This window comes from Pristis pectinata, chromosome 12 (assembly GCF_009764475.1).
Source record: "Pristis pectinata isolate sPriPec2 chromosome 12, sPriPec2.1.pri, whole genome shotgun sequence".
Classification (NCBI taxonomy): domain Eukaryota; kingdom Metazoa; phylum Chordata; class Chondrichthyes; order Rhinopristiformes; family Pristidae; genus Pristis; species Pristis pectinata.
The window spans coordinates 8,384,287-8,411,763 of record NC_067416.1 but is presented as its reverse complement, the minus strand read 5'-3'; the positions used below and the strand labels follow the sequence as shown (position 1 = coordinate 8,411,763).

General features: G+C 47.1%; 1 protein-coding gene across 3 annotated transcripts in view; it reads right to left on the bottom strand.

Moving 5' to 3' along the window:
- The window catches only part of lzts2a (leucine zipper, putative tumor suppressor 2a), a 179,659-nt gene that overhangs the window by 100,299 nt on the left and 51,883 nt on the right, over positions 1–27,477 (bottom strand). For all 3 annotated transcript variants that reach the window (XM_052027695.1, XM_052027694.1, XM_052027693.1), the window contains one exon: positions 16,453–16,525. The gene's annotated coding sequence lies outside the window, so the exon portion shown is untranslated. The remainder of the gene's footprint in view (positions 1–16,452; positions 16,526–27,477) is intronic.

Genomic DNA, 27,477 nt, shown 5'->3' with positions numbered 1-27,477 from the left:
AGAACTATTTTGGCTTTCACTTTTTTTACATTCCCCAGCTGAATCCCATGTATCGATGCCAACATGTCCACCGTAGAGTCATGGAGAGAAACACCACAGAAACAGGCCCTTCGGCCCACCATGTCCCTGGGGACCATCAAGCACCCATCAGTAAGCTAACCTTGGTAGGACCAACCATGCTAATCTGTTTATCCCACCTCCAGTGACCAATCCAACTGCAGAAGCCACGCTAACTGATAAAGGCCTGACAAACAGCCCCTGCAGATGGGTGTTTGGGAGATCATTGCAATTAATCCTGGAGACGGTCCAGAGGAGGTTCACAAGAATGATCCCAGGAATGAAAGGCTTAACATAGAACATAGCACAATACAGCACAATGTTGTGCCGACCTTTAAACCTCGCCTAAGACTATATAACCCCTTCCTCCCACATATCCCTCTATTTTAAATTCCTCCATATGCTTATCTAGTAATCTCTTGAATTTGACCGATGTACTTGCCTCCACCACCACCCCAGGCAGCGCATTCCATGCCCCAACCGCTCTCTGAGGAGCATTTGATGTCTCCGGGCCCGTACTCAATGGAGTTCAGAAGGACGAGGGGGGACTTCATTGAAACTGAAGGGCCTGGATAGAGTGGATGTGGGGGGAGGGGGTGTTTCCATCGGTAGGAGAGTCCAGGATCCGAGACCACAGCCTCAGAATAAAGGGATATCCCTTTAAATCTGAGATGAAGAGGAACTTCCTTGGCCGGAGGGTGGTGAATCTGTGGAACTCGTTGCCACAGAGGGCTGTGGAGGCCAAGTCATTGGGTGTATTTAAAGTAGAGATCGATAGGTTCTCGATTGGTAAGGGGTTAAGGGGAGAAGGTGGGAGAATGGGGTTAAAAGAAAACCAGCATGATTGAAAGGCAGAGCAGGCTCGATGGGCCGAATGGCCTAATTCTGCTCCTATATCTTATGGACCCTTTTGTATAATTGAAATCACTCTCATTTCTGCAGATTCCTCAGGATTTCAAAACAGAGCTGCTTCATGAGAAAGCCACACAGAAATTCCACAAAAAATAAACACTTTTATCCAGAGGGTTCGTACACAACTGTTCTGGGCTCAAAGAGGGATCTGATGCTCGGTTCCTTATGCTCCCCTCGCCTTAATAAATTTCCAAAAAAAATCTGAAAGGTTACTCTTTATGAAGCCATTAAGGGCCAAATTCATCAGAGAATGAGGGAGCTCCATGATTCATGTGCTTAATAGCTGCTCAGAGCTGCAGTTAAACATCAGTGTAAGTATAGCTGTGGGCTCTCAAAGAACAAATGAGAATGCTTCATTGAGCAGTGAGAATACAGTTACCATAAACCCTCACCTCTCTGCCCTCCCCAGTGGGACAGTAGGCCTGTGATACTCATTTGGTTCAGGACAGTGTTACAAGGTGAGAGAATAAACACTCCCTGCCACCCACCTCCCTCTCCAAAATCTGGTTTATTTTCCTGCACGGACGGTTGCTATGGAGGCTGATTAGTTGTATCGCCTGGATCACAAAATTCAAAGAAAAATTCAGAAGATCATGTTTCTCGTTCCTGGCTGTTTCTCAAAGCCAGGGAGATGCGGGTAAATGCCAAGATTACTGAACTTGACTGACAAGATATCAAATAGTCTGGTAGGATGACGTCTAAAAGGGGAGAGAGAGAAAAGCCTGAAAGTACGTACCACCAGGCTCAAGGACAGCTTCCATCCCGCTGTTATAAGACTCTTGAATGGTTCCCTAGTACAATAAGATGGACTCTTGACCTCACAGTCTACCTCGTTATGACCTTGCACCTTATTGTCTGCCTGCACTGCACTTTCTCTGTAACTGTAACACTTTATTCTGCATTCTGTTATTGTTTTACCTTGTACTACCTCAATGCACTATGTAATGAATTGATCTGTATGCAAGACAAGTTTTTCACTGTACCGTGGTAAATGTGAATAATAAACCAATTGGCCAATTTACCAAATGTCCTCATAATTGGAGACAAGTCAGTCAGACTGGGACTCTGGACCTTCCATAATGCTCATAAACATGAGAAACTCTATGACTTAGGCTGTTGGAAACACCCCTCTGACAGTGCTGTACACCCGCAGTGCTGCATTGAAACGTCAGGCTGGATTTTTGTGTTCAAGCATCCTGATCTGCATATACAACACTGGGATGTCCCCAGTATTGAAAATACAGCCCCAAAGCCAGACCTGTTCAGGGCCAGAATCACGTAATCATTTACAACATAAAAAGCCTGCATTTATCTAACACCTCAGTGCTCCAAAGCCATCCATGGGCGTGGTAACAAACTTCAACATTGAACCAAAAAAAGGTGACATAAACCTTGGTGAATGAGTACTTGAGTACTGTGCTAGTTACTGGACTAGTGACCAAGAGGTCTGGGCTGACATTCCCTGAGTACAAACCACGGTAGTGTGGCGGTTAGTGTGTGTGTGTGTGTGTGTGTGTGTGTGTGTGTGTGTGTGTGTGTGTGTGTGTGTGTGTGTGTGTGTGTGTGGTTGTGTATGTGTGTGTGTGTGTGCACACGTGTGTGGTTGTGTGTCTGTGTGTGTGTTTGGTATTGGTATTGGTATTGGTTTATTATTGTCACTTGTACCGAGGTACAGTGAAAAACTTGTCTTGCAAACCGATCGTACGGATCAATTCATTACACAGTGCGGTTACATTGAGTTAGTACAGAGTGCATTGATGTAGTACAGGTAAACACAATAACAGTACAGAGTAAAGTGTCACAGCTGCAGAGAAAGTGCACTGCAATAAGGTGCAAGGTCACAACAAGGTAGATCGTAAGGTCATAGTCCATCTCATCGTATAAGGGAACTGTTCAATAGTCTTATCACAGCGGGGTAGAAGCTGTCCTTAAGTCTGGTGGTACGTGCTCTCAGGCTCCTGTATCTTCTACCCGATGAAAGAGGAGAAAAGAGAGAATGTCCCGGGTGGGTGGGGTCTTTGATTATGCTGGCTGCTTCACCAAGACAGTGAGAGGTAAAGACAGAGTCTGTGCTTTTGTGTGTGTTTGTGTGTCTGTGTGTGTGTGTCTCTGTGTGTGTTTGTGTGTGTCTGTGTGTGTTTGTGTGTCTGTATGTGTGTGTCTGTGTTTGTGTGTGTGTCTGTGTGTCTATGTGTGTGTGTCTGTGTGTGTGTGTCTGTGTGGATGTGTGTGTGTCTGTGTGTGTGTCTGTGTGTCTGTGTGTATGTGTTTGCGTGTGTGTGTGTCTGTCTGTGTGTGCGCCCACATGTGTGTGTCTATGTGTGTGTGCATGCATCTGTTTGTGTGTGTGTGTGTGTGTGTGTGTGTGTGTGTGTGTGTGTGTGTGTGTGTGTGAGAGAGAGAAACATAAGATATTATCTGTTGGTATATCTAAAGTGTACATGTGTAGGAACATAAAACATAATAGAACGAAAGCAATAGATGATCTGTTCAGGGTGATGTGGACATCGATGGCAATGTCAACATTTATTGTCCATCCCTCATTTCCCTGAATTGAGGAGGTAATTAAGAATCGACCACATCGTTGGGTCTGGAGTCACGGATTGGCCAGACTGGGTAATGACAGCAGATTCCTTTCTTTAAAGCCATCGGTGAGTCGATGGATGTTTACAACAATCCGGCAGTTCAATGGTTCCTGTAAAAACTAAATTCCCCAGTTGTGATGGGGTACTTAAACTCACATCCCCAGATCAATGGCCCAGAACTCTGGCTACTGGTCTGGTAACTTAATCACTCCATGTGTGTGAGTGTGAGCGTTTTGTACATAGATGTACGTGTGTATGAAACTTGTACATCAGGATGAAGGTGTGCCTGTGTGTGGGAGTGTGCGCGCTTTTTAATTCATGGCCTTTTTGAGCCTGGGCTTGCCTCTACTTTTCACTCACACCAGCACGGGTCAGGATTCTGACCCGGGAAGCCTCTCTGACTGTTGCGAGCCAATGCCAGTACTGTTGGTGCAGGAGTCAAAGGTGACTGGGGTGGGGGAGGGTTGGAGCTGGTTGGGGGCTAGGGGAGGGATGGTAGGATTGATGCTGATTGTGTGGGTCTCCCCTGCTGCCGCATCCACCCCCTCCATTGCTCACTAATCCGTGGATTACCCCGGCACCTGCTCAGCAGAAACAAAACACGTCCCCGGCAAAAGAGACGGAGAGAGAGGAAGGCAAAGGAGTGCAAGGAATTTACACAAAGTCGCCTTTGATGTCTACCCCAGGATCTGATTTCACCACCCATTAACAGCCCCTCTCACTCTCTCACAAGGCAATTCCTTTCGTGGTTAAACTAATAACAAGCAATCAAGACAATAAAGAGTTGGACCCTGGACCACATAGTTCCACGGGTTTAAAAGAATGTATAGAGTGGAACATTCCAGGAACAATCTGGGGATTGGCAACATGTCAGAATGTATCAGAGGACAATGGACCTTGCTTTCCTTCACCTTACTTTAGAAACATGTTAACGCCTGTCTCCACCTCTTGTCAAAACCTCCTGCAGCTGTCCACAAGCCCAAAAGTCAACCCACAGCCGCCTGCGGACGTCATCGTTTTGGAAGCCGCATTAATAAACTCAGGTGTCATTCTTAAAGGGGAGAGGGGGCATGTTGCTTTTTGCAAAGTGGGAGGGAGTTACATTTACACGGCTCTTCTTACAACATCAGATTTGTCTTAAAGCACTTCATAGGGAACTGTCAGCTGTCAGCTGTGCACAACTCAGACCTCTGACCCCCTGCTCTGCTGCTGGACTCCCCACTGAGTACAGCTAACTTGTGGGAGAGAAGGTCTGCTTCGCACCTGGCCCCTCACCTTCAGGTCTAGAAGCACTGATGCATGAACAGTGACCCAATTCATTTCAATGGGACCCTTCGAAAAAAGGCTTGAACGATCTCATTATTTGTCAAAATTTTAGTGTTTATAATCGGTTTTTAGTGTAAACTTAAACTATTTTAAAAAATTATTTAAATCTATTTGAATGTCAATCTAATTATGTCAAAAACATTTAAAAAGCACTTTAAAGCTGTTATGGCTTTCTGTGGGGCAGGGCCTGGAGATTCACCTCCTCCTTGTCACCAATGGGATCAGCACTACCATGGGTGAAGCCCCTTGGGCACGGACGGTCTGTTCATCCACCCCACCGCATCCAACTAAGTGTGGGCGGGCGGCAAATCCAGAGAGCAGGCCAGGCCTATAGTCCTGCTGTATGTTAACTGGCATAGGGAATCTTATCCGTGTGTGTGTGTGTGTGTGTGTGTGTGTGTGTGTGTGTGTGTGTGTGTGTGTGTGTGTGTGTGTGTGTGTGTGTGTGTGTGTGTGTGTGAGAGAGAGAGAGAGAGAGAGAGAGAGAGAGAGAGAGAGAGAGAGACTCCCAGGGCTTCTCAGATGGGGCTTGGCACCAAAGGTTGCCGGGGGCTGGAGGTTTCAATAAGACTCACGTGATTCTGGTGGCACAGTATCGTAACACTATCACAGCGCCAGTGACCCAGGTTCAATTCCGGCCGCTGTCTATAAGGAGTTTGTATGTTCTCCCCGTGTCTGCGTGGGTTTCCTCCAGGTGCTCCGGTTTCCTCCCACATTCCAAAGACATACAGGTTAAGAGTTGTCGGCATACTATGTTAACGCCGGAAGAGTGGCCCCCAGAACATTCCACGCAAAGATGCATTTCATTGTGTGTTTCGATGTACATGTGACTAATAAAGAAATCTTATCTTATTCAGTTGGAAAGCTAAAATAAGCCAAGACAAATTATAACATACTTGGCATGCACTCTTAAATGACTTACATGTTGAGACTTTAACCTTGTAGACTGTATGTCTGTTAGAATGCTACAACATAGCCACACCACTTGACTAAGATATCCAGTCAGGATCATGGTAAGGACACAGACAAAAGGGACACAGAGAGCATAATCCCTCTGCTTAAAGGTACACTACAGTGGGCCCGCTATGTATGACCATTTTATCTTGATTGTCTATTTGGGCTGCAGGTTTATCAGTGTGTGTGTGATATCTGACGTCTCCACAATCAACAGGCAGCCTTTGATGCTAACAGCAAGATCATCCAGAAGATTCAAATTTAAGTTAGCAGATAAATCAGCCAGGAGGTGAGAGGAGGAGAATTCATTAAAAATTCACAACGAGGTGTTGTAACCTGGAATCCAATTCCAGAAAGGATGGAGGCAGTTCTTTCAATAAATACTTGAGGCAGAGAAAGTTGCAGGGATATGGCGAAAGAAGAGGATTACTTCATAGAGTCAAGGAAAGTTACAGCAAAGGAAGGAGTTTGTTTAGTCTATCATGTCCATGCCAACCCAACAAGGAGCGCCTTGGATGTGGATAATTCAACCAAAGAGCCAGCATGGGTATGATGGGCCAAATGTCCTTCTCCTAGGGTCAGTTCCCTGAAGATTCTTTTGTTTTTAGAGCAGAATTATTGCATTCTGTCCCTGTAGCAGATGACTGTGATTAATGGAAATGATCAGCCCAAAAGCAACAACAGGCTCAAGGTTGCTACAGCACAGAGAAGGACAGCAAGAGGGAATGGCAGCCACATCGGATGTGTCAGGGCTTCCAGAGCCTGGCTGACTTTCTGGGGTGGTGCCATGTGACCCAGGAATGGACAGGCCAGTAGTGTAGCAGTTAGCATAACGCTATTACAGCGCCAGCGACCCGAGTTCAATTCCGGCAGCTGTCTGTCAGGAGTTTGTACGTTCTCCCTGTGTCTGTGTGGGTTTCCTCCCACATTCCAAAGACATACGGGTTAGGAAGTTGTGGGCATGCTATGTTGGCGCCAGAAACGTGGTGACACTTGCGGGCTGCCCCCAGAACAATCTACGAGAAAGATGCATTTCACTGTGTGTTTCGATGTACATGTGACTAATAAAGATATCTTATCTCTTATAATTGTGTTCCACTCCAGGTGAGGCACACCCTTCTGGAGAAAAAAAGCAGTTAACTTCTAACTTCCATCAGTCTTGGTATCAAATTTTATTTGACGACGCTCCTGTGTACTGTTTACTCTGTGAGCTTCACGGGAGCAAGGAATTTCATCGCACCCTGGTGTATGTGACAATAAACTAATCTGAATCTGTTAAGAGCATTCGACTACACTTAATATGTTAAAGATGCTACACAAATGCAAGATGTGTATGTACGTCTCATTTGTGTCTGTGCATTTGTACAGCCCAGCTTACATTCCCCAGTCCTTTAAATCCATAATGAAGGACAACCCTCCTTCGTCTGGGCTCACAATCTTCTGTGGAACAAAAACCCCGTTCCCCACACCCTCCTTCAAAAGCCTCTTTTAGGAACTGTCTTGTTCAGTGAAAGCACACTGCATGAATGCAAGTTACTCCATCTGCACGTGATCATTGATGTATTGCTAATGCAGTCACAGGCCAATGCATCTGGGTCGGATGGAAGCAGAGAAATAGAAATTAAAAAGGGAGAGCGCATCTCTCTGTGTGCCCTGAACACTTCAAGCACTTCCTTCAGGATTATGTCGTAGAAACCAGCCTTCTGAGGTATGTTATATTCACCAGCATGCTCATATCTCTCTCTCTCTCTCTCCCACTCTCTCTCTCTATCAGAGGGCCTGGACGTGACTGTCTGCAGGCTGCTTTGCATTAGCAAGTCTTCCAAACTGGAGTCAAAATTTACGAGGGAAGACAGAGCCAAGTGCAAAGGCCTGGGACACAGGCTGGAGATACAGATGCTGTTTCTGGGCCTCCCAGAAGAAAATAAGTTTTGCATGTCACAATTTCTTGATTTACTTTTTTTGGATAAGAAGCACAGTCAAACTCACCAAAATGTAGATCAAAATTCTATCGAGTTACACATAAAGAGGCCATTCATCTCAGATGGTCTCTGCCAGCATTTATGCACCAGGAGCCTATTCCAAGGCTCCCTCTAGTCTCTCCAACAACATGTCCATTATGCTTTTCTCCAACTCGTAGAACATAGAACACTACAGCACAGTACAGGCCCTTCGGTCCACAATGTTGTGCCGACACTTTATCCTGCTCTAAGATCTATCTAACCCTTCCCTCCCACATAGCCCCCTATTTTTCTATCATTCATGTGGCTATCTAAGAGTCTCTTAAATGGCCCTTATATATCTGCCCCCCACAACCTTTGCCAGCAGTGCGTTCCACACACCCACCACTCTCTGTGTAAAAAAACTTAACCCTGACATCCCCCTTATGCCTTCCTCCAATCACCTTAAAACTATATCCCCTCGTGTTATCCATTGTCGCCCTGGGAAAAAGTCTCTGACTGTCCACTCGATCTGTGCCTCTTACCATCTTGTGCACCTCTATCAAATCACCTCTCATCCTCCTTCTCTCCAAAGAGAAAAGCCCTAGCTCGCTCAACTCATCCTCATAAGACATGCTCTCCAATCCAGGCAGCATCTTGGTAAATCTCCTCTGCACCCGCTCTAAAGCTTCCACATCCTTCCTGTAATGAGGCGACCAGAACTGAACACAATACTCCTCCTTATATGTGTCCATGCCTCAACCTGGCTGTATGCCAGTGAAGTTTGCACATTCTCCGTGTGACCGCTTGGGTTTCCTCTGGGTGCTCTAATTACGTTCTAAGTCCCAAAGAAGTGTGGGTTGAGAGATTAATTGGCTAGGTGAGTGGTAGAATCCAGGAGGGAATTGAGGGAAATGTGGGGAGAATAAAATGGGATTAGTGTAAGTGGGTGCCTCATGGTTGGTAGGGACTGAGTGGGCCAAAGGGCCTAGCTGGATGTGTCAAGACCTTTCAGGACCTTAAAACGCCTCCATTGTCAAGCCCCTTCCTGACTCTGTGTTCTCCTGAAACCCCACAACCCTGAGATCTCTGCACTCCTCCACCTCCAGTACCTTGCTCGAAATAAATCCCCCCATCACCGCTGACCGTCCCTTAAGATAAGTCGTGAGGTACAAGATCTGGAATTCCGCAAACATTTCCAGCTCTCTCTGTTCCTTGCTTTACCATGCACCTTAAACCCAAGTTCCTTGACCAAAGTTTTGGCTCTCCAACTCTTGCTCTTTCTACAATGAAGAGGAGGCCATTCAGCCCTATCTGGCCATGCCAGCTCCCGGTGAAGCAATCCCATTAGTCCCATTTCCCCTCTCCTTATTTCTCCGTATTCCTGCAACCTATTCTCTCTCACACACGTCCACCAGCTTCCCACTGATCCTTTTTGGCGTGAAGGGGTAATTTACAGCAGCCATTAACTCACCCGCACATCATTGGGATGTGGGAGGAAATCGGAGCACCTTGGTCTCGGGAAGAATGTGCAAACCCTGGAAGACAGCAACCAAGGTCGGGATTGAACTTGAGCCCTTCGAGCTGTGAGGCCAGAGAACCAACCCCTATGTCACCATGGTTCAGACACATTAACCTCCCATGAAGCTCCTTTGGATGCTTCTGCTATGTTGAAGGTGCTATATAAATGCAAGGTGTTGTTGTTATGGATTGAAATCTCATTTACACAGTGTGTCTGAGTTACAGGAACACCATACAAGAGATGCACATTGGAGGTGAAAACAGCAAATAACAGCATTAGCACAGAGATAATTGAAGCAGACGGAGGCAGTGTGTATGAGGGTTGCAGACGGAGGCAGTGTGTATGAGGGTTGCCGGCAGCTGTAACGTGACTGCAATGTGCAGACATACAATACGTATTGCATCAATACAAATAGAGATGGGGAGAAAAGAGAGCAGATAGATCGGTGTCTGGGAGCGAAAACATATGCCCAGACCAGATTCTGAATTCACTTCATGCTCAACAAACCGAGATCAAATCATCAAGCCAAGCAGCAGACACTCAAATTCAGTGCACCTGTAGATAAAGAGATCAGTCACACTCCTGAGCTACAGAAGTTCTCAGTTAGAAACGATAGCTGCCCAGTGGCTCAGTTACTCCAGACATTCGTCATTAGCTCTGCTCCTGGCTTCCTTCACTTTGTAGCCCTGTCTCCGCTCTTAGTACGTGACTCACTCTCCGTTTCCACTACTGCTGGCAGACTCAAGTTGAACTTCCACTTTTAGGTGTTTATTTGTTTCCTTGCTCCATAAAAACTGATGAGTAGTCTTGTACACATCACCTCATGCCTGATGCAGGCATACAGAAAATAACCAGCACCCAGACACCCTGACCGTTGGTGCTTGGCACACACATCATCTGGCACTGCCACCTCTATTTGTATTGATGCAATACGTACTGTATGTCTGCACATTGCAGTCACGTTACAGCTGCCCGCAACCCTCATACACACTGCCTCCGTCTGCAACCCTCATTAGTGTCCTTCACCTGTACCCACACCGTCTGATGTCCGTCATCTGTACCCACACCGTCTGGTGTCTGTCACCTGTACCCAGACACTCTGATGTCCATCATCTGTACCCACACTGTCTGATGTCTGTCATCTGTACCCACACCGTCTGGTGTCTGTCACCTGTACCCAGACACTCTGATGTCCATCATCTGTACCCACACTGTCTGATGTCTGTCATCTGTACCCACACACTCTGATGTCCATCGCCTGTACCCACACCCTCTGATGTCCATCACCTGTACCCACACTGTCTGGCACGTCACTGGCACCCACAATGTGTGACGCTCTTCACCACTACTCACACCAACTGTCACCTGTCCCAGTAACCATAATGGTACCCACACCATCTGGTGCCCTACTCTCATACACAAGCCAACTAACAATGAGCGCACACACCTGTACTCACTGAGGCAGGTTGGTACTTGTACACACACTATCCAGCACTCAATACTCACACAGTCTGGTACCCGATTCTGGTACCCACTGTATTAGATACAAGTGTATTACCTGAGGAATTTACTAACCAATACTGGTAACCGAGTCAGCTCAATCTCAGCTGCAGTTAGTGAGCAACACAGCAGACTCGTATCACCAATACTTCATTCTCATGCATGCGAGCAATTTTAAAAACCCTTCAGCAAAAGACAGCAAAATCTGCAGCTGCACTGATGCTTTGAGCATTTCAAGTGGTCGCAGTTTGAACAGTTGGAGCTGCCTGTGGTGGGTCACTGATAACACCAAGAGATTCAGGTAGCCGTGGGAAAACAACCCTTCACATTCCGCTCCCCCTGCATCCTGCTCCCTCCAACCTCCTCTGATAGTTGTGGCAGTGACGTACTCTTTCTTTCTTCTCACTTTCTCTCTCTCCCGCCCTCCCTTTCTCTCTCTCTCTCTCTCTCTCTCACTCTCTCTTACTGTGTTCTCTCTCACTTTTTCTCTCCCCCTCTCTTTGTCTCCTTGTTTTTCATTATCTCTCTCTTATTTGCTCTCCTCCCTCTCCCTCCTCCTCTCTCTTTCTTTCACCTTCTCTTACTCTCTCTCTCGATCTCTCTCCAACGCCCTACAATAACTCTGTGGTAAATGCAAGAGCTTGTGAAGCAGAGGAATCCATCTGGGTAACAGATGGTGCTGAAGTGGTCTGTTAATCATTTCCCATTCACAGTACATCGGTGAGGAGACTGCTGTTTTCCAGCGAATGATGCACTGAGAAAGCAAGCGTCTACCAGCACACTAGGCTCTATTGCTCATGCTCGTAACCTTTCCTCAAGAATCCTAACCTATAGAGATCTTTTCCCCTTTCTGTCTCTTTTCTGCTACAATTATCAAGCAACTTTGGGGATCATTGACAGTACACTAACTAATGCTCTGAATCATTTTGGCCTTTTCCCCAGGGTAGGGGAGTCTAAAACTAGAGGACATAGATTTAAGGTGAGAGGTGAAGGATTTAGAAGGGACCTGTGGGGAAACTTTTTCACACAGTAGGTGCTGGGTATGTGGAACGAGCTGCCAGAGGAAGTGGTAGAGGCAGGTACAATTACAAAGTTTAAAAGACATTTAGACAGGTACATGGATAGGAAAGGGTTAGAGGGATATGGGCCAAATGCAGGCAAATGGGTCTAGCTTTGACAGGGCATGGACGAATTGGGCCGAAGGGCCTGATTCTATGTTGTGAATTCTATGACTCTTTTGACCTTGGCTGTAGTCTACCCAGCAGCTTAAGGGCTTCAACAAAGGCATTTATTTCATTTAAAGGACCTTGGAGCTTTATGTGGTGTGGTATGGTGTTCTGTCACTGCTAGAAAGTAGGGAACACAACACTGATTTGCAGGTAATAATGTGATAAGATGGCACATAATGAACATAATCTGGTTCAGTTACTTAGGGGAGGGTTTATATGGAGTGTGAGAGGTTGCAGCCTCTATTTGAGTATCTAAAGGGACTGCTCCTCAAGTTTTGGCTGCACTTCAGCCCCACGCTCCTGATTTTCGCTCAGGGAATCTCCTGGTCGGCTTGCACCTGGGCCTGACCAAGGTGGCCATTCACAGGTCGAGGCAGCAGGCCGTCGAGAGTTCTGCCTGAGACAATAGCCTGCCCTTCTTCCGTGGGTTACATCCGTGCCCCTGTATCCCTGGAGAAGGAGCACACGGTATCCACGGGTGCAACGGGGGATTTCCAGGACAGGTGGCCACCTCAGGGGCTCGAGTGCGTTCTGGATAGCAGTGACCATATTATAATTTGAAACTGTAAAGAGTGTGTATCATGAAGTATTATAATATTGTATTAATGTGATTCGTAATTACTGAATAAACCACCTTTGGTAAAGGAAAAAAAAGGGGAGGGTTTAAATCCTTTTCTCTGGACATGAGCTTCAATGGCAAAGCCAGTATTTACTCCCAATCCCTAATTGCCATTGAGATGGTGCTGATGAGCAACCTTCTTGAACCACTGCAGTCCTTCTATTGTACTCCCACTGCAGTACTCCCACAGTAACGTAGGGGAAGGAGTTCCAGGATTTAGATGACAAAGGTCTGGCAATGCATTTCCAGGTCAGGATGGGATGTGACTTGGAGAGGAATCTGTAGGTGGTGGCGTTGTATGAACTTCCTGCCTTTGTCCTTCATGACAGTGGGTGGGTTTAGAAAGTGCAACACAAGACCAACTCACCTACTTACCCATCCCAAGCCCAACAGGACCTGCCTACCCAACACAAGGCCAAACCCTCACACTACCCAACTTGAACCCAACAAGACCTGCCTGCCCAATCCAAGCCCAATGGGGCCTACCTATATAATTCCATACTAACAGGCCTAACTGGAGAATGGGAGATGATCGTATTCAGAGATACGCATTTTTGAGAGAGTTCACTGACAACGGCAAGATTTATTGTCATCTCCAAATGCCCCTGAACTGAGGAGACGTTTAAGAATCAAAAGTGGTAGGCTACATTCACACATAGGCCAGACCAGGTAAAGACAACAGTTCTTTTCCCCCTGCAGGACACTAGATAAGATAAGATAAGATATCTTTATTAGTCACATGTACATCGAAACACACAGTGAAATGCATCTTTTTGTGTAGAGTGTTCTGGGGTCAGCCCGCAAGTGTAGCCACGCTTCCGGTGCCAACATAGCATGCCCACAACTTCCTACCCCGTACGTCTTTGGGATGTGGGAGGAAACCGGAGCACCCGGAGGAAACCCACGCAGACACGGGGAGAACGTACAAACTCCTTACAGACAGTGGCCAGATTTGAACCCAGGTCACTAGCGCTGTAAAGTGTTATGCTAACCGCTACACTACCGTGCCTGACACTAAGGAGCCTCTTGGGTTTTTACAACAATCCAGTGGACACGGAGTCATTAAGTTCAAGGCCAAGATAAATTTTTGGACTTTAGGGGAATCAAGGGTTAAGGGGAACAATCAGGGAAGTAGAACTGAAACCAGCACTCAAATCAACCAGAAGACACTAGAGACCTCAGATGCTGGAATTTGCCTGACTGGCTCAAGTTCTTCCGGTATCTTATTTATTACAATCAGATGAACCACAGCCTTACTGAAGGGTGCAGCAGATTCACTGGGCTTACTCCTGCTTCCACAGCCTAGGGAAAGCTCTCCAGATAAAGTCAGCCTCGGACATCCCTTCACAGATGTTACCTCAGGCACTGCATTCCTGCTGCGTTTTCAACTCCTATCGAGTTATTTCCATCAACACGTCCAAGTGTGCTGGTTTCCATACTTAATTTTGAATTGAGCTGTGTTCATCCTGAACTACCTCACAAATCCATCTAAAATTTTCAAAGATGCAGCCAACCTTAAATCATTCCGCTGAAAGACAGTCAGATCCAATTCCCGAGGGATTGCTAGTGTCATAGATTTCTCCTTACACAATGATAAATGTTGAACTTCATTCCCCAGCCCCAGTCCCTACATAGATGAAGAGATCCTTAATGAAATCTAAGACACAATCTTCCGATAGTGACCACTCCATTTCCTATATAGGACTCTTAGCAGTGTGGAGGAACAGAGAGATCTTGGGGTCCACATCCATAGATCCCTCAAGGTTGCCACGCAGGTTGATAGGGTTGTTAAGAAGACGCACGGTGTGTTGGCCTTCATAGGTCAGGGTATTGAGTTCAAGAGCCGTGAGGTCATGTTTCAGCTCTACAGAACTCTGGTCGGACCACACATGGAGTATTGTGTTCAGTTCTGGTTACCTCATTATAGGAAGGATGTGAAAGCTTCAGAGAAGGTGCAGAGGAGATTTACCAGGATACTGCCTGGATTGGAGAGCATGTCTTATGAGGATAGGTTGAGTGAGCTAGGGCTTTTCTCTTTGGAGAGAAGGAGGATGAGAGGTGACTTGATAGAGGTGTACAAGATGATAAGAGGCATACTTCTAATGGATAGTTAGAGACTTTTTCCAGGGCGAAAATGGCTATCACGAGGGGGCATAATTTTAAGGTGATTGGAGGAAGGCATAAGGGGGATGTCAGGGGTAAGTTTTTTACACAGAGAGTGGTGGGTGCATGGAACGCACTGCCGGCAGAGGTTGTGGGGCAGATACATTAGGGACATTTAAGAGACTCTTAGATAGACACATGAATGATAGAGAAATGGGAGGGAAGGGTTAACAATTGGGAGGGAAGGGTCAGATAGATATTACAGCAGGATAAAATGTCGGCACAACGTTGTGGGCCAAAGGGCCTGTACTGTGCTGTGGTGTTCTATGTTCTGTAATTAAAGCTTAACCATTACCCCCTTGTTGCAAGCTGAATTATCAATAATACGTTGGAATCAATCAGTTGGGCTTGTTCAGCTGAGGGAGCAGCAGAGGAAAGAAACCTCCTGGCAGTTTTCCAGGGCTTAGAGAGCCCCTGTTGGTCTAACCTGCCTTCGCAATGTTGCTGAGTGCAGCCATTGCATGTCCCTGTTATTTCAGCAATTAATGAATAATCAATGTAGAGAAATAACTCAGAAGGTTGTTAAAGTTACAGGGTCATAGAGTCATGCAGCATAGAAACACTACGTCCAGGCCAATCATTGACTATCCACATGATAATCCTATTTACCAGCACTTTATTTCCTCAGATCCTCTCTAACCCTCTTACTTCACCCTGCTTTATCTCCTAACATGTTAATCTCGATCATCTTCATCTCTTTCTCCAATCTCAAAGGACGGGTGAAAGGTTGACCCAGTTGAATGAGGTTAAAACGTACCACAGACCATCAATAGGTCCATCTTAACCCATAATGTTCCTGGGGTTGTCCGTGCAAATCCAAGACAGCCTAAACTACTGGCGCTCCTGCTCAAGCAATGAAATGAAGGACAGCTCAACAACAGAATACAGTCTTAGAGTCAGAGAGAAACACAGCACAGATACAGGCCCTTCGGCCCAACCTGTCCATGCCAACCACATTGTCTACCCAACTAGGCCCAATTTCCTGCATTTGGCCCATATCCCGCTAAGCCCCTCCAGGTGCTTCTTAAATGATACTATTGTACTTGTCTCAACCACTCCTCTGGCAGCTCATTCCACAAAAGTTGCTCCTTTAGTTCCCTTTTAAATCTTTCCCCTCTCACCTTTAACCTATGCCCTCTAGTTTTTGGTTCCCTTTCCCTGGGAAAAAGACTGTGTGCATTTGCCCTCTCTATGTCCCTCATGATTTTATACACCTCTATAAAGTCACCCTTCAGTCACCTACACTCCAAGGAATAAAGACCTAGCCTGGCCAACCTCTCCCTGTAACTCAGTCTTTCTAGTCCTGGCAACATCCTCGTAAATCTTTTCTGCGCTCTTTCCAGTTTAACCACATCTTTCCTATAACAGGGCGACCAGAACTGTACACAGTACTCCAAGTGCAGCCTCACCAACGACTTATACAACTGCAACATAACGTCCCACCTCCTGTACTCAATGCCCTACTGATGAACGTCAGCGTGCTAAGCACCTTTTTCACCACCCTGTCTACCCATGACACCGCTCTCAACGAACTTGTGGACACACAGTATTTTAATTAAGTCATTAATCAATCACGTAGCTTGGAGGAAAATGCTAATGTCAACAAAGACACAACAATTGAGATAGAGTTGACTTTGAGTCCTACCTGTCCCATTAGTGTTTCTCTTACTTTGCGACCAGTTTGTTTGCTGATCTTCTGGATAACATACTGATGAGATCTGGAAACAATTGAGAATGAGAAGTGTTAGAAAATAGATTGTAAGAGAAGAGGACCAGCGTTTCTCTGGTAGGCACGGTAGTGTAGTGGTTAGCGTTACGCTATTACAGCGCCAGCGACCCAGGTTCAATTCTGGCCGCTGTCTGTAAGGAGTTTGCACATTCTCCCCGTGTCTGCGTGGGTTTCCTCCGGGTGCTCTGGTTTCCTCCCACATTCCAAAGACGTACGGGTTAGGAAGTTGTGGGCGTGCTATGCTGGCGCCGGGAGCATGGCGACACTTGCGGGCTGTCCCCAGAACACTCTATGCAAAAGATGCATTTCATCGTGTGTTTCGATGTACATGTGACTAATAAAGATATCCTATCTTATCCTATCTTTCATCCACCTTAACTGAATCACTGTTGTAATGTCAAAGCTCCCAAAAATAGCAATTTGATAATGGCCAGATTACCTCCTATTTCTAATGCTGCTTGAAGAAAGTTTGACCAGGGCTTCGGGGATAACTCCCCCATCTTTTCTTCAAAATAGAGCAACGGAAACTTTACACCTAGCCACAAGACACACAGGGGTTCAGTCAATTGACTTCTCTGAAAGATGGAATCTGAAGAAGATACGACAGAGGCATTCAAGAGGCATTTAGACAGGCACATGAATATGCAGGGAATGGAGGGATACGGATCATGTGCAGGCAGAAGGCATTACTTTAATTTGGCATCGTGGTCAGCACAGACATCGTGGGCTGAAGGGCCTGTTCCTCTGCTGTACTGTTCTATGTTCTATGGCACCTCTAACAAATCAGCTTTCCCTTGTTCTGGTGACATAAGAGATACTGCAGGTGTTGGAATCCGGAGCAACACACACAAAGTGCTGGAGGAACTCAGCAGGTCAGGCAGCATCTATAGAGGAAAATAAACAGTCGACGTTTCCGGTTGAGACCCTTCATCAGGTTTGTCTTGCCCGGGCCGATTGCCTGCCCGTCTTCCGGGGGTTATGTCCGTGCCCATGTGTCCCTGGAGAAGATATCCACGGGTGTAATGGAGGATTTCTGGGACCAGTGGGCACCTCAGGGTTCAAATGTGTTCTGAATAGAGATGATTGTGTTATAATTTGAAACTGTAAATAGTGTGAATGGTAGAAGATACAGGAGCCTGAGGGCACGTACCACCAGGCTTAAGGACAGCTTCTATCCCACGGTGATAAGACTATTGAATGGTTCCTTTACACAATGAGATGGACTCTGACCTCACAATCTACTTTATTGTGACCTTGCACCTTGTTGTCTACCTGCACTGCACTTCCTCTGTAGCTGTGACACTTTACTCTGTACTGTTATTGTTTTTACCCTGTACTACCTCAATGCACTCTGTACTAACTCAATGTAACTGCACTGTGTAATGAATTGACCTGTACGATCGGTATGCAGGACAAATTTTTCACTGTACCTCGGTACAAGTGACAATAAAAACCAATACCAATACTGTAATATTGTAATAATTTGATGCTGTAATCACTGAATAAACCTTCTTTGGAAAAGGAAAAATGTATCGCATGGGTGACAGGCGAATTGGTGGAGATGTGAATGAGAGCAGGTTACAGGGAAATAATGGGGCCAATGGAATTCCTCTAACATCCAGCAAAGACTCAATGAACCAGAGGACCTCCCTCTACGAGGTAAGGAATTACAAAAAAATCCAGTTATCTCATCAACCATCCTTAAGGTTTAAAGATGTGGATTATTTTCAGATTAAAATATCTGATTGATGAGTTTACACTGCTATATCATTGCAAGTAGCAAGTCCAGACACAGATACCAATTTATTGTTTGCAATGCATCGTGAGAAACTGTCATCTCACCAGACAAGAGTCCCACAACCCAACACCCAGGGTGTGACATACAGTAATTACACCCAGTGTAAACCTTTCACTAGGTTCCCCTTTCATGTTTCACTTAAAGAGGCTTTGATGTTGACAACATAATCATGGTTCATATTCATTAAACTAGGGAGCTTTCAGTACACTCTGAAATGCTGACATCTGCCCTTAACAACCCAACACAAACTTTAATTGGAAGGACCTCCCAGGTGGATTAGCACTGCCTCGGGCTTGACTTAGCTACATGGCAGTGAGGTCCCATAGGCCTCAGCTGGTACAAATCAGCCCAAAGTCCCCAAAGTGAGGGGTGTTCACACATTGGAGGGGACAGGCCAGAAAGCAGCTGAGATTCCACCCTTTGTAACAAGAGGCAGAAAGCACAAAGGGAAGTCACAGTGGGCTATTAGGTCTCAGCTGAGTGTGGTGCTGGATACTGCACCTTCTCCCTGTGACCGTGTGGTTTCCCCCGGGCGCTCTGGTTTCCTCTCACATCCCAAAGACACGCAGTTGGGTAGGTTAATTGGTTGCTGTAAATTGCCCACGCGGTGTTATTCGAGGGATAGAATCTGGAGGGGTTTGATGGGAATGTTGGGAGAATGAAATGGGATTTGCATAGATGGGTGCTTGATGGTCAGCATGGACTCGGTGGGCCGAAGGGCCTGCTGTATCACTCTATGAATCTATGGGAAATCCATTTTCAGAAGGATGCCCTGGCCCTGAAGAGGGATGAGGAAATTTGCAGGATTCAGGGACTTCAAATCTGAAGACACAAGACTCTGCAGATGTTGGAATCTGGAGCAATACACAAAGTGCTGGAGGAAGTCTTGACCCGAACCACTGCCCATTCTCCTCCATAGATGCTGCCTGACCTGCTGAGCTCCTTCTGCACTTTTTGTGATGCCACTTCAGATCTGAAGACTTCTTAAGATAAGATATTATTGGTCACATGTACATCGAAACACACAGTGAAATACATCTTCTTGCGTTACTGAGAATGTGCTGGGGGCAGCCCGCAAAGTGTCGCCACTCTTCCAGCGCCAACATAGCATGCCCACAACTCCTGGGCAGGCATGGTAGTGTAGCAGTTAGCGTAATGCTATTACAGCACCAGTGACCTGGGTTCAATTCCGGCCGCTGTCTGTAAGGAGTTTGTACGTTCTCCCCGTGTCTGCGTGGGTTTCCTCCGGGTGCTCCGGTTTCCACCCACATTCCAAAGACGTACGGGTTCGGAAGTTGTGGGCGTGCTATGTTGGTGCCGGAAGCGTGGTGACACTTGCGGGCTGCCCGCAGAACACTCTACGCAAAAAAAGATGTATTTCACTATGCATTTCAATGTACATGTGACTAATAAAGACATCTGTATATCTTTTGGAATGTGGGAGGAAACCGGAGCACCCGGAGGAAACACACGCAGACCTGGGGAGAACGTACAAACTCCTTGCACACAGCAGCGGGAATTGAACCAGGGTCACTGGCGCTGAGCAGGAGTGCATCACTTGAGCATAGTCGGTTGTTCAACAACATTATGGCAGATCGGACTCTAACCTCCACAGTCCCGTTACCTTGGTAACCTATCACCCCCTTGCTTTTAAGGATCTATCTACCTCTGCCTTAAGAATATTCAAAGACTCTGTCCTCTGGGGAAGAGAGTTCCAAAGATTCACAACCCTCCAGGAGAAAAACATTCACCTCATCTCCATCTCAAATGGGTGATCCATTATTCTTAAACAGTGACCACGCGTTCGAGATTCTCCCACAAGGGGATACATCCCCTCCACATCCACCCTGTCAAGATCCGTCTGGGCAAGTCCCTCTCACTCTTTTGACTTCCAGTAGATAAAACCCTCTTTCCTCCAGCACTTTGTGCGTTGCTCCAGATTCTAGCAGCTGCAGTCTCTTGTGTCTCCGGCTAGAAACCTAACCCTGTCCAACTTTTCCTCATGTGGTGATCTGCCCATTGGAGTTATTAGTCTGATAAATCTTTTCCTGAACTGCCACTAACATATTTACATCCTTGAGGAAATAAGGAGACCAAAACGGGGCACAGTAGTCCAGATATGGTCTCACAAAGTTCCAGGTTTTTATAGAGCAGGGCCACTGAGGGAGACATTGAGGGGAAAGGAATCTGAGGTAGGGAGATTGAGGGAAGGCATTGGTGTGGTTGAGGGTGTGAGAACAAGAATGTGTGCAAGATCGTGTGTCTGAGTTCATGGTGAGTGGTGGTCAGAGACTATAGGACCTAGTCTCCTATAGTCTTGGACCTCCTTGCCTCTGGACCAAGCCCGAGTGAGAGTGAGCGCGCATCGCTACCCAATGTTAAGAGACATCAGGCACGGACACCTACCCCTGCTCCTCAAGGGAAGCAAGTCACCCTTGATCACCAGGGGCTGCCTTAGCAGAAACTTTTACTAAAGAATAACCTTCCCGAGCAATAAACATTAGTGATGGGGACCTGGAAAGAATGTTGCCATTGTTATCAGGACTGGTAGTAACAAACCTGTGTATCTGGAGGGAGACGCAGTGAATTCTTCAGAAAAATGCAGAGTTACACTCTGGAACACACTGGCTCCAGAGGTAGTGGGGGAAGATTTAACAGTAACTTTAAAAAGGAATCAGGTAGATATTAGGGATAAGTGTTGAACATAGAACAGTACAGCACAGAACAGGCCCTTCGGCCCACAATGTTGTGCCGACATAGCTAATCCCTCCTACCTACAGAATGCCCATAGCCCTCCATTTTCCTCTCATTCATGTGCCCATCCAAGCCCCTATTAAAAGCCCCCAATGAATTTGCCTCCACCACCCTTTGAGGCAACGCATTCCAGGCATCCACCACTCTCTGAGTAAAAAACGTACCCCTCACGTCTGTTCTGAACCTACCCCCTCTCACCTTAAGTGCATGACCTCTGGTATTGGATCGCTCAATAATGGGAAAAAGATATTGCTTGTCCACCCTATCTATGCCCCTCATAATTTTATACACTTCCAACAGATCACCCCTCAGCCTCCACCGCTCCAGAGAAAAGAGTCCAAGTTTGTCCAGCCTTTCCTATTCTGCATTACAGAGAAAGATCAGGGCTGTGGGATTAGTTGGTGGTCTTTGGAGTGAGCATGGATTTGATGAGCCAAATGGCCTAATTTTGTGATGCACTTTTCAAAGATTTTAAAGGCTGCCGAGTCTAAAATGGAACGGACTTCCTCGTCACATTGTCAGAAGGATTGAGGGGAATGTGGATTAGCAGGGTAGGGGCTGTGAGGAGTGGTTTGAGGCTTAAACCATTAGCTGTAGCTAATCAGAGATCAGAGAATCAGATCTCTCCCCACTGTATATCAGAACTACCATGTCAAACAAAGGAATCACATTTCTCGAGGTCGCTAAAGGAACTTGTAACAAGTGAGCGTGATTCAAATCCCTGCTTGGTCTTGTCACTCTCCAGCCCTAATCTCCAGTAATCCTCCGGGGCACATGTACTCTGTAAACTCTGGCCACTTCATCATCAACGCTTCAGCTACCTGGGCTACAAGCTCTCTAACCAAACCCCTCTACCTCACCTTTAAGATGTTCCAACCTCGTCAACCTCATAAATACCACGTGCTTGTCTCGTGAAGTCCAGGTGAGCTTTCAGGGTGGATCGAGCCTTTGCAACTGCCTAGGAGCCTCTCCACCTCCAAAGCACTCACTTAGCACGCACGGATTGTAGCAGAAAGGTCAGGAAACAGGCAGCATACATTTTAAAGTCATTGGTAGAAGGACTGGAGAGGAGTTGAGGAAAATTCTTTTAACCCAGAGGGCAGTATGGGCCTAAATATACAGACATACAAATGAGGAGTAAGCCACTGTGTCATTTTAATAAAATCATGGCATATCTACTGTAACCTCAACTCTGTATCCCCAGCTACCCCTGGTGACCTTTCACCCCCTTGCTTATCAAGAATTGGTTGACATCTGCCTTAAAATTATTTGAGGACTACAGCATTGCTTGAGGCAGGGACAATACCATCACTTAAGAAGCACTTGGATAGATACATGCAGGGGCGGGGCTCACAGAGATACACAGGAAATTGGGACTAGTTAGGTGGGCACCAGGGTTGGCAGGGGCTGGTTGGGCCGAAGGGCCTGTATCCGTGCTGTATTGCTCTATGACTGCTTACACCTTTGAAAAAGAGTCTATGCAACAAAAAAAAGAGAGAGAAAAATCACCTCATCTCGATCGTAAATGGGAAAATGGTTTTGTTTAATCAGCGACCCTCGTTCTAGGGGCTCCCAGAAGAAGAATCAAACTGGAGGAACAGCACCTCATTTTCCGTCTTGGAACCTTGCAGCCTTATGGCATGAACATTGAATTCTCCCACTTTAAGTAACCCCCACCACCCGTCCCCACCATACTTCCTCTTTTCTTCCCTTTCCCAGCCTCTTTTATTCTACCGTTTTTTCCTTTCTCTCTTCTTACCTTTGACCCATCCCCCGGTGGATCTGCTCTCCCCTCCTCCCCCACACCTGCCTCTACTATCTCTTACCCGCATCTACCTATCACCACCTTGTGCCCACCCCGCCTCCCCTCTTTTGTCCACCTATCACTGCTCTGCTTTTCCCTCCTATATATTGGGCTTCCCCTTTTCCTATCTTCAGTCCTGAAGAAGGGTCCTGACCCGAAACGTTGACCGCCTGCTTTTCTCCACGGATGCTGCCTGGCCTGCTGAGTTCCTCCAGCATCATTGTGTCTTTCATCAGAAGAATCATCATCTGCACATTCACCCTGTCAAGACACCTCAGGGTCTGAAATGTTTCAATGAGATCACTTCCCAGTCTTTAAAATTCTAGCGGATATGAGCCTTGCCTGTCCAACACTTTCCTTACAACACGTCCACTCCAGGGATCTGTCTAGTAAACCTCCTCTGAACTGCTTCCAATGCATCAATGCCCTTCCTTAAATAAGGGGGTCAATTCTGTACGTGTTACTCCAGATGCGGCATCATCAATGTCCGATATAACTGAAGCATGGCGACTGAGAATTGTATTCAATTCCTGTGAGCTTTCCCAGTGTCTCGCTGTACTTGCACACATGTCCTCCCTGGGTTAGAAACGCCCAACTTACGGAGGCATATGAGGGGGCTTTTGGGAGGCCGGTGGGATGGATGGGGATGGGGTTGCAGGTATCTTCGTCCAGCTGGGAACGCATTTCCGTGTGCTTTCCCTCCCCCCTCCTCCCCAGAGCCACAACAACTGGGGTCTGGGTGGAGCCGAGCAGAGCTGGGAGTGCTGTGCAGGCTCACTCACTCGCTCACTGAGTCAGTGAGACCAGCTGGGAGCCAATTTTCCAATGCCCGCTCGCTCTCCGGTTACAGCCGTTTCTGAGACTCTCTCTCACACACTGCTGTTCACTTCTGACTTTATGAAATGCATCCAGACAGGATGCTTTCTATGGTGCATCGATAAAAGTTGGTGCATGTCCCCTTTGACACACACCAACTTTTATCGATGCACCATAGAAAGCATCCTATCGGGATGCATCATGGCTTGGTACGGCAACTGCTCTGCCCAGGACCGCAAGAAACTGCAGAGAGTTGTTGGACACAGCTCAATCAATCCCCTCCATGGACTCTGTCTTTACCTCTCGCTGCCTTGGTGAAGCAGGCAGCATAATCAAAGACCCCACCCATCTGGGTCATTCTCTCTTCTCCCCTCTCCCATCAGGCAGAAGATACAAAAGCCTGAAAGCACGTACCACCAGGCTCAAGGACAGCTTCTATCCCGCTGTTATAAGACTATTGAGTGATTCCTTACTACAATAAGATGGACTCTTGACCTCACAATCTACCTCGTTATGACTTTCCACCTTATTGTCTACCTGCACTGCACTTTCTCTGTAACTGTGACACTTTTCTCTACATTCTGCATTGTTTTACCTTGTACTACCTCAATGCAGTGTAATAAATTGATCTGTACGAACAGTATCCAAGACAAGTTTTTCACTGTACCTCAGTACAAGTGACAATAATAAACCAATTCCAAATTCAAATACTAACCTATTAAATAGGTGGTGGGTCCTCATTATAATACATCTATTCTGAGTATTCTACCTTCCTTATTAGTAATCTATTAAACAGTTGACAGGTCCTGCCCCTAGAATCTTTCATTCTCATTGTAATACATCTATTCTGAGTATTCTGACAGATTCCCTCACACGTCTGTCACTGCATCTTGAGTGACAGATCCCTTAAACCTACCTGCCGGTTCACTTAATCTCTCTTGCTTTCATTCCCTGACAGATGCTCTTATTTAAGTTTAAAATACTAGTGGAAGGAGAAACAGTGTTGACGTTCCAGGTCAGAGACTATTTGTCAGAACTGCACCTTCCCACAGATGCTGCCTGACCTGCTGAGTATTTCAGGGCTTTTTCTGTTTTTATTTCAGCTTTCCAGCATCTGCAGTTTTGTTTTGATTTGCAGTTCAAATACTAACCTTGGATCCATTCTTCTATCCCTCAGACTGAATGCAGACTTCAGCCACGTCATGATCACGTCTACCCCGGGGATACATTCACACTGAGGTCATTAATTAATCTTATCTCATTGCACAAGACCAGATCCAGTGTTTCCTGCTCTCTGGTTGGCCCCAGATGTGTTGCTCTATCCCCAGAACACCTGGAACTCACTGCCTGATGGAGTGGTGGAGGCAGAAGCCCTGATCACATTTAAACTGTGCTTGAAGAGCTGTGATCTGCAGGACTGCAGACTTAAAGCTGGAAGGTGGGACTCAGCTGGGGAGCTATTTTATGACCAGCACAGACATGATGGGCCAAACGGCCTCCTTCCCTATCATACATGTGCTGTGAATTAGTCATAAAATACAGTGTGCACAGCAAGATCCAACAACAGTCCGCTCACAGGTGATGTGTATGTGACATGTAGAGCTGGGAATGAGCACCACCTGGTGGGCAGGAACAAACTGCAGCCCATGATCTGGGGAGAGACGCCCGATCTTGACCCAGAAGTTAGCAGGCTGACCAAGTTTCTGACACCATATCTGCAGACGCACCGAACGGGCACTCAGCAAAAGACCCTGCAGAGGAAACAAAGGCTGCTGTGTTTCACCAGGTGCGCGATTGCACCGCAAATGCAGAACCGATCTGCAGACAATTGACGGGGGAGAGTTTGCACCATTGAACCACAGTCAGACCGCTTGCAGTACTGCCTGACACCACCGTGAAGGGCTGTGCACTGACAACGAGGGTTGTGCACAGACAGCAGATACTGGTTGTGTGTTTCAGGACTTGTGCAGAAGGTGTCAGCTGCAATCCTGTCCTCTGGCACAACCCCCTCCACCCCTGCCTCTGATCTTCTCCCCACACCCTGAGTGCCCCTCTTCCTCATCAGCCAAACCCCCTTCCCTTCCCCCTGCCAATCCTCCCTCCCCTTCCCTCCACCCTTTGAGCTCCTCCTCTGTCCCGACTCCTCTCCCTCACCACGGGTCATGTTCCCACCTTCACCCTCACTCACACCTCCTGCCCCCTCCCACTCCAATGTCCCGGGACACTGGTAAAGAACATCCCCTCACATCAGGCTGAGGGCACAAGGGTTGAAAACCACAGGCAGCAATAAAGAAAGCAGACCTCAGAGGCTTCGCTATGTCTCCACCGTACAGGCACCAGGTCCTCCCCGGGTTACGACCACCCGACTTACGGACACCCCGTACGTACGATCGAGGGTTCGGGAGACTGGCGGGATGGATGGGGACGGATTTGCCGGCTGCTGCCAGCTGCAGGTATCTTCTGCTGGGTGGGAACAGGACATTCCCACCTGCCTTCTGCACCCCCCCCCCCCCCCCCGAGCTGCAACACTCGGGGGGCAGGGTGGACCCGAGCAGAGTCACTGAGTCAGTGAGGCCCGGCTGGCGGCTGCTCTCCCCCGGCGCCTGCTTGCTCCCCCGTCCCTGCCGTGCTCATGACACCCCCCCCTCCCCCCCGTTGCTGTCGGCCGCTGTCGGCTTCCGACTTACGGACAGTTCAGGTTACGGACAGTCGTCAGGGGCGACCGCCCGTAACAAAGCAACGACCCTTGAGGTGAGATGGTGCTGTCAAAGGGCGGTCTCCTCTGTCCTGAGGTGGGGTCAGGGAAGTGGGTGGACCAGTGAGCCCCCCTCTCCCAGGACCATAACCCAATGAGCTGACTGAAAGGCACAGGAGTGGGAGACCTCAGGCTCTGGTCCCCGTCCCATTACCCCCCCCCCCCTCAGAGACAGGAGACGGACGAAAATCAAAGAAAAAACTGCAGCTGCTGGAAATCTGAAATCAAACCAGAAAATGCTGGAAGTACTCAGAGGGTCAGGCAGCAGCTGTGGAGAGAGAGACAATGTTTTGGGGCTGCGACACTTCGTTAGAACTGGGAAAGTGAAGGCAAGTTTAATTGGTAAGTTGGTTTATTACTGTCACATGTACCGAGGTACAGTGAAAACTGTTTTGCCTGTCATCCACACAGATCATTTTAATACATCAGTGCACTGAGGTAGTACAAGGGAAAATAATAACAGAATGCAGAATAAAGTTACAGAGTAAGTGCAGTGCAGGCAGACAATAAGGTGCAAGGCCATAACAAGGTGAATTATGAGGTCAAGAGTCCATCTTATAGTACTAGGGAACCATTCAATAGTCTTATAACAGTGGGATTGAAGCTGTCCTTGAGCCGGGTGGTACGTGCTTTCAGGCTTTTGTATCTTCTGCCCGATGGGAGGGGGGGAGAAGAGAGAATATCTGGAGTGGGAGGGGTCCTTGTGTTGGCTGCTTTCCTGAGGCAATTTTCAATAGCAGAGACGGCAGGAAAAGGATGAGTAGAATAAAAGGAAATAACTCTGATAGGGTGAGACCAAAGGTGTTAACGTTACTGGTAGAATCGGATATGGCTTTGTTGTCTGTGGTGTGTGTCACTACCAGCAGGGCCATGGGGCATGTCCAGCAGGTCAGACTGTACCACTGGAGAGAGAAGACCTGAACCAATGTCACTGATGGACAAAGGCAGGAATGGCCGGTTCCAACGCAGACAGACAGGCAGAGTGAGTTACCTCAAGTTGGATAACTCGATATT